Source organism: Vombatus ursinus, unplaced genomic scaffold, assembly GCF_900497805.2.
Source record: "Vombatus ursinus unplaced genomic scaffold, bare-nosed wombat genome assembly UNPS02014772.1, whole genome shotgun sequence".
Lineage (NCBI taxonomy): Eukaryota > Metazoa > Chordata > Mammalia > Diprotodontia > Vombatidae > Vombatus > Vombatus ursinus.
This window is the reverse complement of record NW_020954550.1, coordinates 30,366,767-30,380,492: the sequence shown is the minus strand read 5'-3', so window position 1 is coordinate 30,380,492 and position 13,726 is coordinate 30,366,767.

Genomic DNA, 13,726 nt, shown 5'->3' with positions numbered 1-13,726 from the left:
TTCTCTCAGGAGGTGAGATGCATGTTAACTCATCACTTTTCTGGAAACACGGTTGGTTGTTGCATTGATCAGAGTTCTTAAATATTTCAAAGTTTGTACAATATTGATATTATATAATTTCCCCCTTGTTTTGCTGACTTCATTCTTCATTAGTTTATCAAACTTTCAGATTTCTCTGAAATTATCCCTTTGTCATTTCTTATGGCAGAATAGTATTCAATTATAGCTTTTTACTATAATTTGTTCAGCTAATTGATGGTCATCCCGTTAGCTTCTAGTTCCTTGATACTAGAGCTGATACATATACATGTATATTTCTATATATGTATGTGTATGTATATACACAAACACAATACACAGTCATACAAGCACACATGTATATGCATATACAACATATACTTACGCACACATACATGTACACACATATGGTCATAATATACACATGTTTGTGCACATGTGCATATATACACATATGTATTTATATGTAGGTGTATATGTAAATATACACATATATGTTTGTATATTCTTTTTCCTCTTTAATTTCTTTGGAGTACAGGCCTAGTAATGGTATCTCTGGATGAAAGTGTATACACAGTTTAGTAAATTTTGGGGCACAGTTATAAATTGCTTTTCAGAATAGCTGGACCACTTCCCAATTTCAACAACAATATATTAATGTACTTGTTTTCCTGCAGACCCTCCAACAGGTTATTTTCCATTTTTATCATGTTTACCAATGGGTGTGAGGTGGAACTTTAGAACTGCTTTAATTTGCATTTCTCTAATTATTGGTGATTTAGAGCACTTTTTTTGTAATATGGCTGGTTGTTGATATTCTAGAGCTGCTCCTTCATATCCTTTGACCATTTATCTATTGGTAAATGGCTCTTATTCTTATATATTTGAATCAGATCTTTATATATCTTGGAAATCAGACCTTTATCAGAGAAATTTGTTGCAAAGATTTCCCCCCACCTACTTCTTCACCATTTATCATTTCCATTTTAATTTCACCTGTATTGGTTTTCAGATATATAGGCTTTTTAAACTCCTAATCTTGACTTTCCCTAAACTCTAGAATTCTTATGTTGATAATTTGCTCCTCATAATTTTTATTTTTTAGGGGAATCTGAGATGTGTTTTTCTTACGCTTCTGGGTCTCAGCTTGAAAAGAATAAGAGTAAAAGATACTCAGCTTGGGTGACTTTGGGCTTCCCTTATTTTACATGAGAACTTTGGGAAACTCAAAATTAAACACAGATGCACCAATGTACATGAAATGAAAATGAAAAGGCTTGTGGAAATCTGTCCTACATTGAGGTCTTCATGAAGAGTCATTGCAGAGTCTTTGGGTCGGGGCAGAGGTATGTGCCAACTCTCACTGCTTTCATGTACCCTATCTTTCTTTGAACCTTTTGTGTGCCATGTGGTTTTCATCAGATAAACTCTGAAAAATCTTTTTCTTTCTGTCTTGCAATCTGGGTTGAGAAGTACTAGCAATTTCAGAGTCAGCTAAAGGCTCCACTGAGGGTTGTTTGTTGTTTCATAGTCAATAAATCTGAAATCTGCCAGATTATCATAGTATCTTCACATGTATCTATATCTGAAGTGCTGTTCATGCCAGTTGTCTTTTCTACTGCCATGTGGCAGTTTCAATTTGTAGCTAGATTTGACCGGTCTCACCTGACCTTATTGCTTAAATTCTAAAAGTGGGTGGTCCTTAAGGTCTAAAAGTGGGTGGTCTTCATAATTAGCTCTGATTTCGGGTACTTTAATCAGTTCATAGCTCAAGAGGTCCAGCACACAAGCTTCTGGAAGGGATTAAAAAAATACTCTTCAAATAAAAGCAATTTAGTCTTTTGATATGGTTTTGTTAGAATTTCTTTATGAATATTCATCTCTTAAGAGCTGAAAGATGAGTAATCTGTCTGGTGTCAAAATGAATCCTCACTATCTGAAAAAAGAAAGCAAAACAAAACATACGTACATCTATGCAATACAGTCTAGGGCTAGAGGCTAGAGTCAACTTATGATTTCATTGGTCCTGGAAACTTCCAGGTGGAGTGAATCCCTCTGCCAATATAGGTCAGCATCTTCTCTGTAACTTGGAAATTAAGAGAGCTACATAAACATATGTATGTATTTGGAGTCTACACAGTTAGACAAAGAGAACAAGAAAAAAGTCAGGGTGAAATAGAGGATTGGAGAGACCTAGGTTCAAGTCCCACTTCTGACACATACTGACCATGTGACCCTGGACAAGTTACCTGGTACTCTAGGTTACTCTTTAAAAATTTAAATTGCAGAGCAGGAACACTGGTAGAGGAGGTTCCTCAGCAGAATCTCCCCAGAGCATTAAATTTACAGATATAGTCATTAGGCCTCTTTCTTTTGTTAAATCACACACACACACACACACACACATTTTTTTTAAGCTATAAAACTGAGGTTGTTTGCTGTATAATTATCTTTCTTGCTGTGTTGAAATGTTTGAGTTTGTTGGTTGTTAATTTCATGATAAAAGAAAAGATTTTTTTTTTGTGAGGCAATAGAGGTTAAGTGACTTGTCCAGGGTCACACAGCTAGTGAGTATCATGTATCTGAAGTCAGATTTGAACTCATCCTCGTGACTCCAGGGTGAGTGCTCTATCCACTGCACCACCTAGCTGCCCCTCAAACAAAAAGACATTTTTTTTTATTATTTTTTTGCTTAGGCAGTTGTGGTTAAGTGACTTGCCCAGGGTCACACAGCTAGTAAGTGTCAAGTGTTTGGTCTGAGGCTGGATTTGAACTCAAGATCTCCTGACTTTAGGGCCAGTGCTCTATCCACTATGCCACCTAGCTGCCCCCAAAGAAGACATTTTAAAAAAAGGTTTAGTCTTTAAAGTTGATCAAGATAGAATAATATGGGTGGGTTAAGGTGACAGAGAAACAGTTTCACCAACTGGAGAACATGCATGTTATACACACAAAGGAACTGGTCTACTTCTCTAACTTTTTGTTACCTCCCTTAGGTTTCCTCTCACTTTTTAGTAGGCTGGTTCTACCATTATTATCAGGCTTCTTCCTATATATGTGTAAACACAGGGAAATAATAAAAGTACTAATTTAGTTGTGACTCCATGAGTACAGATAATAGTAATTTGAGGCTTTCTTTATCCCATGCACTCTTGTCTAGTTCCTTATATAGTTCCTACATAGAGGATATACCTATTGGCTTTTCCCCAGGCTTTTAACATCCTCAGGGATCCTAGCATAGCATTTAGACTGTCTCTTTAACTGTTTTTCATTTTCTTTTTGAGGTCATATAAGTCCCTGATGCCTTTTCTAGTACTTCTCCTTGGGAATATGTTGCAAACTGAAATGATATAGCATTTTTCTTGTTTGGGACAGTACTAGGAAGAAAATAATTTGTTGTTTTATATTACTGTGATTTGAAAACAAAAACAGAAACAAAAAAACCTCAAACAGACAAAGCTTTCATTGGTATAGGTCAAATCCATCTACTAATGCCAATTACCTCCTGCTCTGTCACTGGCAATCTCAGAAAGCTGCCTTGGACAATGAGAGATTAAGTAACTTGTTCAAGGTCAGTAATACACAGTGTATCATAACACAGTTACTCTATTTTTGTGTCCCTTTTTGTCCTGTTTGCTTTTTTCCCCCTGTGCATCTAAAATGTTTAATTGATGCTTTCACCCCCACCCCATTATCCTATCACAGCACAATAACCTGCCATCCCTCTTTTTACACCCATACTCCCACAAGCAGACTACAATTATGCCAGTAGTAGAGAAAACCACCCAGCCTCAATTATTTGTACAATTTTCTTTCATTTTTTGAAGCAATATAACAAAATTTTCTCTGAATTGAAAGAATTTGTCTTGGCAATGTTAGTTTCCCCACTTTCTGACTTTTGCATAGGTCTCTAATTGAAGTGTAATAAATTATAAATAATATATTATTTATTAATATATTATTAATTTATTACATATTATTTATTATATATTATTAATATAAATAATAGTATATTAAATAATTTAAAGTAAATTATAAATAATTTAAGTCCATAATGATCAAGAACTCCTGAGCAAGTCTTTATGATTTTAAAAAGGCAAATGGAAACAGTGCAGACATTCATTAATATTTGTTTCAAGTCTTTTAAAAATGTCTTTGGCCTTTACACTTTACCTTACTCATGATTAAATTGCCTGGAGAGCTTTAATTTCAGGTGAGAGTTAAAAAAAGAAAATCTGATGAACCTTAACAAGAAATTGTGTTTCACGGTTGGAAATAGTATGTGACTGTAAGCTCCTTGAGGACAGGGATTGCTTTATTCTTGTCTTTGTATCCCCAGTGCCTGGCACACAGCAGGCGTCTTATACATGCTTGTTGCTTTGTATTGCATTGACTTGAGACCAGGTATCACCAAGAAAATCTATAAAAAGATAGGGAGGTCTTGCTCTTGGACATTTTGCTCCATAAAAATGTGGATACACACACACATACACACACACACACACACACACACACACACATATAGTTGAGGTTGAGCACACAAAAGATCCACCCAGGGGACAATTGTTAGGTAGGTTGGGCTAGTTTCTATGTAAAATGCTTATAGTCAGTAAGATTGCTCCCCTCCCTTATTTAAATAGCTACAAAAGGGCTTTCCTGCAGATTTCATTAGGGAGTCACATGACACCTCATTCACAATTGTTAAAAATGTGTAAAAAGTCATTGCATGGAAAAAGCTTTTAGGAGCATAAGGCAGCCAGGATAGATCATATAACAGCCTAGACATGTGACATGTCCTCAGATAACTAAAGCCACAGCCAATAACTGCCTCTGGAATCTGTTGAGGAGTAGCTGCCATGGCTAGCAAATCCACTTCCCTGTTTGGTATCTAGTGGAGGTGCTGCTGACTGCTGACATGGGTCATCCACATGGTCTTACAGAATGCACAGGGAGCTAAAGGAAATGACACTTACCTCTCCCAACAAAGTCTCTCATTCATCTCACATACGGAGATAGATACTTTCATATCATATAACAAACATAAATTTAATTTCATTCTGCTGACTCTTCAACAGAAAGAAACCATTCAGATAATCCTTTGCTTCAGTTGTTTTCAATTTCTCAGGTCTTGACCATGGAATTAAATGTGTTTATAACTGATTAATCTGAGAAAAGGAGCTGTTTATCCTGTCAACGTGTGTTTCTTTTAGAGAGGTAAAGTTAAGATGAATCAATAAGCATTTATTAAGTGACTACAATGTGTCAGGCACTGTGCTGAGTACTAGAGATACAGAATAAAATGAAAACCAAAACCAAAAAATCCCCTCAAAAAACCCCAGAACAATGGGGCAAATGGAGTAGTGGAGAGAAGGCCACACTTAATGTCTAGAAGACCTGGGTTCAAGTCCTGTTTTTGGCCTATTCTGTATCTGTGGCCTTAATCTTAATTAATCTAATTAAGTGATCTTAAGTAACTTTATCTTTCAAAGCCTCAGGCAACTCTCTAATAATATAAGTTTACAAATGAGTTGCTTATCTGCATGGTGAAGGGAGTTTCCCCATAAAGAGTTCTCTTTAAACTTATGAAACGACATGCCTACAACAAAAAACAAACGTAGTTTAGATATAATTTGGATCTTGACTCAAAAAGATAATTGTTTTTCCAAGCTAATATTTCATGCTTGGTAAGCTATATTCTTTGGGATCTTCCCAAAGATTTCATATTTAGGTATCTTTTTTAATCCTAAAAACAGGATTAAGAAGTTTTTTAGCTCTAAGTAGCTAGCATATAGTTACTAGTCTGTAGGGTGGGGTGGCAAAGACTCAGAATGCAATATCAATGTGTCTGGCAGAACTATGAATGAGATAATGTAGAAGAATATACCTGGGAAACTCTAAAGACCCATGCAAATGTAAGGGATGATGATGATTACTGTCATTTTATTATTGTTGGACCTAAATGGCCATATTGGGCTTTGTTCAGTCCTTGGTGCTGTGTTCAGTCTTTTACTTGGAAAAGTCAGCTCACCAATGTTTCTTATTGGGATAAGCAGGGGGCCCCTGAGGTAAAATATTGGGGTGTAAAGTGATCTCACTTGAGGGTCAGCTGAAAACTAGGAGCCCTGTTTCCTTACTCCATTCTCTTTGGGGTTCTCTGAAAGAGAGAATTCTTGGAATATCAAGTTCAGGTCAGAAGCTGTTGATTTAGTGGCAAATCTTGGTCTGCAGCTTTGACTAAGCATTGGCTTCCTCTACTCTGATTCTTCGTATTTGCCTGTGCTGCCCAGCAGAGGCCAGGTGAAGAGTCAGAACAGCTGGCTGGTGCAGCAGCAAAGCAGTGGATGACTGTGAATCATCTAATTTCTTTATTCCTATATCAAGATACTAAAATATACGTGTCATCTAAAATACACATCATCTCTTTTAATACCATATATGTGGTCTTAAGCAATAAATTTGACTCATCGTTGTTGGCTGATGTCATAGGTATGGATTTTCTTTGATGGTCCTGATTCCAAGAAAATAAAGTATTTTTAACAAAGCTTTGGAAAAACATAGCCTCTGTCAGACAATGAAGCCTGACTTCTTATTCAGAAAACATAATTCATCTAACTCTAAGGCATAATGAAGATATGATTCCTGCCCTAATTGGGTTTGCAGGGCAGACCAGAGAATATTAATGATCCTATAACTAAGACAATGTAACATGCATCTGGTCTGATAAATGTCAATGTAAGTATTCCATGAAGAAGTGGAGGAAGAGCTTTATAAAAATTTTCAGTGATGTTTTAGAAGATAGACTAAAGGCTATTCTAGGGTCTAGGATGGTGTTGACAGAAAGAATGTGACAAATTGAGGGTCTGGCATTTGTAAAATAATTTTCTATCCAATAGAAATCATTTGCTAGTAATAACAATAATAATAACCACCATTTATATAACCCTTTAACGTTTACACAGAGTAAACCTCACAGAGTAGGTGGTTCTTGTTCTTTCAACCATCAACACAATCAGCTGTGCAAAGATGGCAGAGATGCTGGAGTGGTTTGTCATTTCCTTCTCCAGTTCATTTTACAGAGGAGGAAACTGAGGTAAACAGGGTTAAATGACTTGCCCAGGGTCACACAATCTGAGGCCAGGTTTGAACATTTGTGCAAAGTATTCTATACATAAGTGCTATGTAGTAAGCTAGCCTGAGTGTCAAAGGAACACTGGTCCCAGTGGCTGGAACACCTACTAAAAATTTAAGATTAATAAGCATCCTGTCAATTTCAGGCTTCAGCAGCACTGTACTGAGCACTGAAAATCTGGAAAGCCCTTTGCTAACTCCTGGGGACAAATTAAATCTCCTCTGCTGAGGTATTAGAAACTACTGCCATTTGATCAAGTTTAATCTGTCACGCTTTGCCCTCGTGTGCTTTTTGTTTGTTTTGTTTTGTTCCTGTGGTACTCTTGCTTGCTGTCAATTAGATTTTCAGGTCAGGAAAGTTATGGGCATGCTCAGTACCTTGCCCTCGTATTGGATAATATTGAGTCCTGCATGAGCATATGTGATACACTTAATCCAAATATGAGTGTAGCTGTTAGGATGATGAGTGAGGCAGGGACATTTTCTGTAGGAACAGAAAGGCAAGCCCTGAGTGCTTCTGAAGCTGCCTGTAGGCAGCAGATAAAAACAGGGACACCCAGAACCTCTGGGCTAATGTTCCTAAACTGGTCCTTGTACTGTCTACAGAGCTGATTGTCTTGGCAGGTGTCAGAGCAAGAAAACCACCATCATCTACCTCCAAGATTGTTGTAAGTGATTTGTAAACTTTCAAACATTATAATATATATACATATATATGCACATATATGTGAGTTATAGCTAACTCTAAAACAATATCACTTAACACCCCTATATTTTACTTCCGGGACCCACTTCTTTTCCCAGCAGGAAATACTGCTGAACTGACGTTTACAAGTGACCTTTAAAAGTCACCTGGAAGCTATCATTGGTATATGTCTTAAGGGGAATGTCAGGAGACAGGAACAGCCTGCAGTGTACAAGGAGGATTGCTTTTCCTTCAAGATCAGTTATTGACATTCATCTGTAAATCCCTATCTGTTTTAACACTAGTTACTTTAGGGAGAGTTTAGAAGGGTCCTTCTTCTCCTCCATTGCTGCACTAGAAGTGAGTTGAGGTTGCCTAACTGATATTCCCTTAACTCAACTTTGTGGGTTGGTTTCTGTGTAGGTCTCCAGTCCCAGGGGCTCACATTGTCTTCAGTCTGACAATTGGAACTGTGGGTCTTTAGGGAATGAAGCAAGACTCATTGGTGGTCAAGAAGTGTTAATTAATAATGAAACCCATCTGCTCAGTCAAGTTTTGCCTGACAAATGTGGGTGGCAAGATTGCCAAAGAATTCCAAATTACTTTTAATTTAATTTTTTGATGACTCTGACCATTGGAAATATACCCAGAGGCTAGGGAATATTATATAATTTTTTTAAATCCCAAGAGAATCCACTGTAGTTATGGAACTGTCCAAAATGAAAGATGGATAATAATATTGGAAAGGAATGATTCAAGAGAGTATGTAATGAATCATAGCAACTTGGATTCAAGCTTTGCCTTTGAATTAACCCATAGTAATGGTGACTATTTTACTGGGTGCTTGTTATTATTACTGTTTACCAATGAAATATTTCCATCCTTTTGTTGAAAATGCTTTAAAAATGCTTACATGGCACTTTATGAAGTTCCACTTTTCATGCTCATTCACTTGCAATATTCTCCAAAATGGCAGTACTTTGTAAATTTCTAGCAGAAAGTCTTGAAACACTATCATGCTATCTTTATCAGAACAAAGTCCTTCTTGACAATTCAAGACATACCTTATTCTGAATGGAGGGATTGTAAAGAGAAAAGACTTGTGAACAAAAGATGGAAATTACACAAACAGGAGTCAGATATCACAGGTTGGAAATACGAATAGCTAATAGAGTGTGTGGCAAAAGACTCAATGTTTGAAAGGCAGCTCAAAGACAAGATGGGATTTCATCCATTCTCAAAACGTGGCTTTTATGGTTCCCTTTAAAGAAAATGTCCAAATCCAGGTCATTTCCTTTTTATTAACTGCAAGCAGGCAAATATTCCACCATATGGCAGGCCTGTAAACTTTCAGATAAATGAGGATGGCAAAAAGTCCATACCTTATACTCTAAGAAATAGAACAACTTAAAATACTTTTATCCTTCAAAATATCAAGGGCAGTTTCCAAAATTCCCTCTATTACATTTGAGGTCTTTTTGGTACCCCAGATATGTTTTGCAATCATTTTTTGAAAAGTGAGTTGTTGAAATAAAAATGGCCCAATTATCTAATCTTGGATTAAGAATGGAATTTAGTTATTGACAAAAAGAATGCATAAGCCTAATTAATTTAATAAAATCACCACTGTACCACCACCAAGAATAAAAACAATAATTTAATATCTCTATAGTACATTAAGATTTACAAAGAGCTATTCTCACAACTATCTCAAGTAACTATCACAGTTTTACAGTTGATTTATTTATTGAGATACTGAAGTATGAATGAAGAGAGGTAAGATGATTTGGTAGAGAGAGAGAGAGAGAGCTGGCCTTGAAGCCATTGAGACTTGGGTTCAAATCCCACCTCTGACACATAGTGTCTGTGTGACTCCAGGCAGGGCACTTATCCTCTCAGTGTTGTAGGCACCTCTTTAAGACTATAGCTTTCAGATAAGGTGCTGACTTATACGGATGGAGGGATTTTCCTCACTTGGGAATTTTCTATACCAATGAAATTACAGGCCCAGTTCCTATCCCTTATCCTATCCTAGAGAGATCAAAAGTCATTCAGTTTCTTCACTATCTCTTTAGTTCATGGATGTATTGGGTATTCAGGGAGGACTAGCACCTCTGGTATGAGGACTTGCTTAACCCTTTTCAGGGCTACTCATCTACCTTTGGTGACCACCTGTCACTCAACTCTCACCTGTGGCTCCAAGAAGTTATAACATGCAGCAGCCACATCCCAGTAATGTCTCAGTCCATGGGCTACACCAGGTTAAGAGTAACCAATAGGGTTCAAACCTGTTGGTGAGTTAGGGGGATGTCTACTCCAAGCATGTGAAGACTTCTCTCAGTAGAATGATCAGTTGAGAGCAGTTTATTCCAGTGACCGTGAAGGCAGCTGAAGTGGTGCTATGGAGTGGATGGTCATCAGAGATGCCATGGTCATCTGGTGCATCCTGGGCCACTGCCAGTCGTCTTGACTTTTGTCTCGCCAATGGACTTTGATGACTCTAGAATAGAGAGTGAGGCTGACGACTTTGTGTAACTCTGCCTCAATTCAATCCAATTCACACATGAATTTAAGACATCACCCCATGATGTCATTGGTCCTCTTTGAAAATAAAGACTCAACAGCATATTAATCCTAGAATCATAGATTTAGAAGGCATATTAGAGGTCATCTAGTTCAACCCAGGATCACACAGTGAGTACAGATGAAGAAATTGAAAATCAGAATAAATTCCTTGAGAGCAGGGATTGTTTCATTTATTTTATTTTATTGTATCTTATTGCCAGTGACTTACACAATGCTTTTCACATAGTAGAGGTCACGTATGTAGTATGTGACAGAGAGAGAATTTGAGCCTAGTCTTATGACTCCAAAGCCAGTGCTTTCCCCCACCATACCATGAGACTCAATTAGTAGCCTATACTGGGAGAGTTGGAGGGGAAGAAAGGAGGGAGATTTCTGCTGCTGCACAGGGCCATTGGCACATCAGCATCATTTGAAAACAAGTGACAGCATCCTGGAAACCTTCAAGAAACAGATGTTATGGAGGCAGATGCTACGGGATTACTTTAACAGAAGTGGTAGACGGAGGCAAAATTCGTATAAAAAGAAATTATAACATGGAAGGTAATGACAGTTGCAATCCACTTTGCATGGGGACAGAAGAAAGAGCATAGAATACAATTCCTTGCTTAGATATATCACATATAGTTACTCTCCCATCTAGAGAGAGATGTAATTTAAAAAAACCTAATCTATAAGGGCAGCTTTAAGGAAACTAGAGTTCTTCAAGGTCATATAGCTAGTGAATAGAAGACCTGGGACTATTTCTAAAGGTAAGATAGTAATAGCTAACATTTATTAAAGTGCTTTAAATGTATTATCTGATTTGATCCTCATCAATAGCTCTCTTAAGTAGGTAAGATTATTATTCTCATGAGGATACTCAGTCTGAGAGAGGTTAAGGGACTTCCCCAGGGTCACACAGCTAGTGAGTATCTAAGGCTGGATTTGAACTCATGAAGTCTTCCTGACTCTAGGCCTGTCACTCTATGTACTGTGCCACCTAGCTGCCCATGGATTCTCGTAGGACTTAGCCAACAGAGTATGTGGAAAAGTATAGAAAAGGGACTAGCTGGTAATTCAAAGACAGTACATTATGAAAGTTAAGATTGTTTCTATAAGAGGCCTTTCCTAGTCTCCCTACTACTGATAGTGCCTTATGAAATTAGCTCTAATTTACATTGTAAATCTCTTTTGTGTACACAGTTATTTGTGTTTTCTCTCCTTTATTAGGATATGAGCTACTTCATGGTAGGGACCATCTTTTGGTTTTCTTTGTAATCTGAGCATTGCAGCTCAGTAACTAGCATATTGCAAGCATTTAATAAATGCTTGTAGACTTATGAATTGACTTATGAATGGAAGATGGAAATCTTCTAGATAGACTACATATATGATAGGGTGATAAAATAGTAGAATCCTGAATCTGCTATTTACTGCTTATGTGACTTTGGTTAAGTCACCTAACTTTTCTGAATCTTAATTCTTGCATTTGTGAAATGAAAATATTAGAGTTGATGACTGGGGAGGTAGGACAGTATGGTGGAAAGAACATTAGATTTAGAATCAGAAGGCCTGGGTTCAAATCCCAGTTCTACCACTTATGTAATTGAGAACAAGTATCTTATTCTTTCTCAACCTCAATTTCCTCAGCTATAAGTTCATATTTGGCCTCAGACACTTACTAGTTGTGTGACCTGGAGCAATCTGATTTAGTTTCCCCAACTGTAAAATAAGGATAATAATAGCATCTACTTCTCAGTGTTGTTGTGAGGATCAAATGAGATAGTACTTATAAAAAGTGCTTAGTGCAGTGCCTACCACATAGTAGGTGCTATATAAATGTTCACTCCCTTCCTTTCTCTCTCTTCCTTTGAAGGTCTCTTCCCATTCTAACTTCTATGATTCCCATAATCCTATCATCTCTAAGGACTCTTCTATGTTTAAATCCCAGTAATCCTATAACGGGATCCCTAAAGTGAAAACTATTTTCATAACAATACTAATGCATTATTTACCCTTTTCCTGCTCTTTTTTCCAACTACCTATTTTTGTGAGGCTAGATTTTCTTCATAAATTTCAACCAAAACAATACATTACAATAGATTGACTGTAGAAAGAGATATGAAAATCTAGCTGTCTACTATTAATAGATTTGCAAAATATAAGTCAAAAAGTATCATTCTTCATTAATTTGTTTTTTTGAAAAATAATTATTTTTCATAAAATATACTATTTATGTTAACATATAACAGGTTTATTATTTTTATTTTAAATGAATCCATAAACAAATATTTAAAAATTTATCAGTTTTAATGTCTAATATGGTAAATATCAATAGATGTATCCCACATGAACAAAATCTCTTTGGGGTCCTCAATAACTTTTAAGCTATAAAGGGGTCCTGAGACCAAAATGGTCAATTTTCTTTTAGTTTAAATTAGAATAAACTAGGAACCAAAGAAAATTCTTTTATAGGAACTAAGGGTACCTGAAGAATTACTTCATGGGAATAAATCCTATTATCATTTTTTGAAGAATTAAATATTGTAGAATTTATTTATATAATACTGATTTTGGGGGATAGAACTGATATTTAACTTTTGGGCCTTCTCATAAGGCCATGGGACATTACGGTCTCTGAAGAACTGAATTTGATTACCAGAGAGCCATGGATCAGTGCACCATGATTGGGAGTAGGGGGCAACACTAGAAGAACTGGAGTAAAGGAGATCATCAATGCAATATGTGATCAAAGAGAAGAGAATCTGGTTATGTTATAAGAGAGAGAATTATTAGATGGGTCCCTGTGCCCCACTGGTCAGCAGAAAGTGAGTAAGGCTCTGAGCATAACTGGTAGGCTTCCTGGTGTCAACAGTATGGTAGGACATGGACAAGAATTGCAAAGGTTGACATGGATTTGTTGTCAATAGTCAATAAACATTTATTAAGTGCCTATTACAATACCAGGCACTGTGATAAGCCAATGTGATACAAAGAAAGGCAAAAGACAGTCCCTGCTGTCAAGGAGCTCATGGTCTAATGGGAAAGACAACATGTAAAGGAGATACATACAGGAAAAATTGGAGATAATCAACAGAGGGAAGGTACAAGAATTAAGGAAGAGTGGGGAAGCTTTCTCGTAGAAACATGAGATTTTAGCTGGGCTAAAGGAAGCCAGGAGGCAGGGATGAGGAAAGAGAATTCCATTAATTGGAGAAAGCCAATGAATGCTTAGAGGAAGGAAGGAAAGAAGGAAACAAGCATTTATTAGTATTTACTAGGTACCAGACATTATCCTAAGCACTTTACAAATATTATTTCATTTGATCC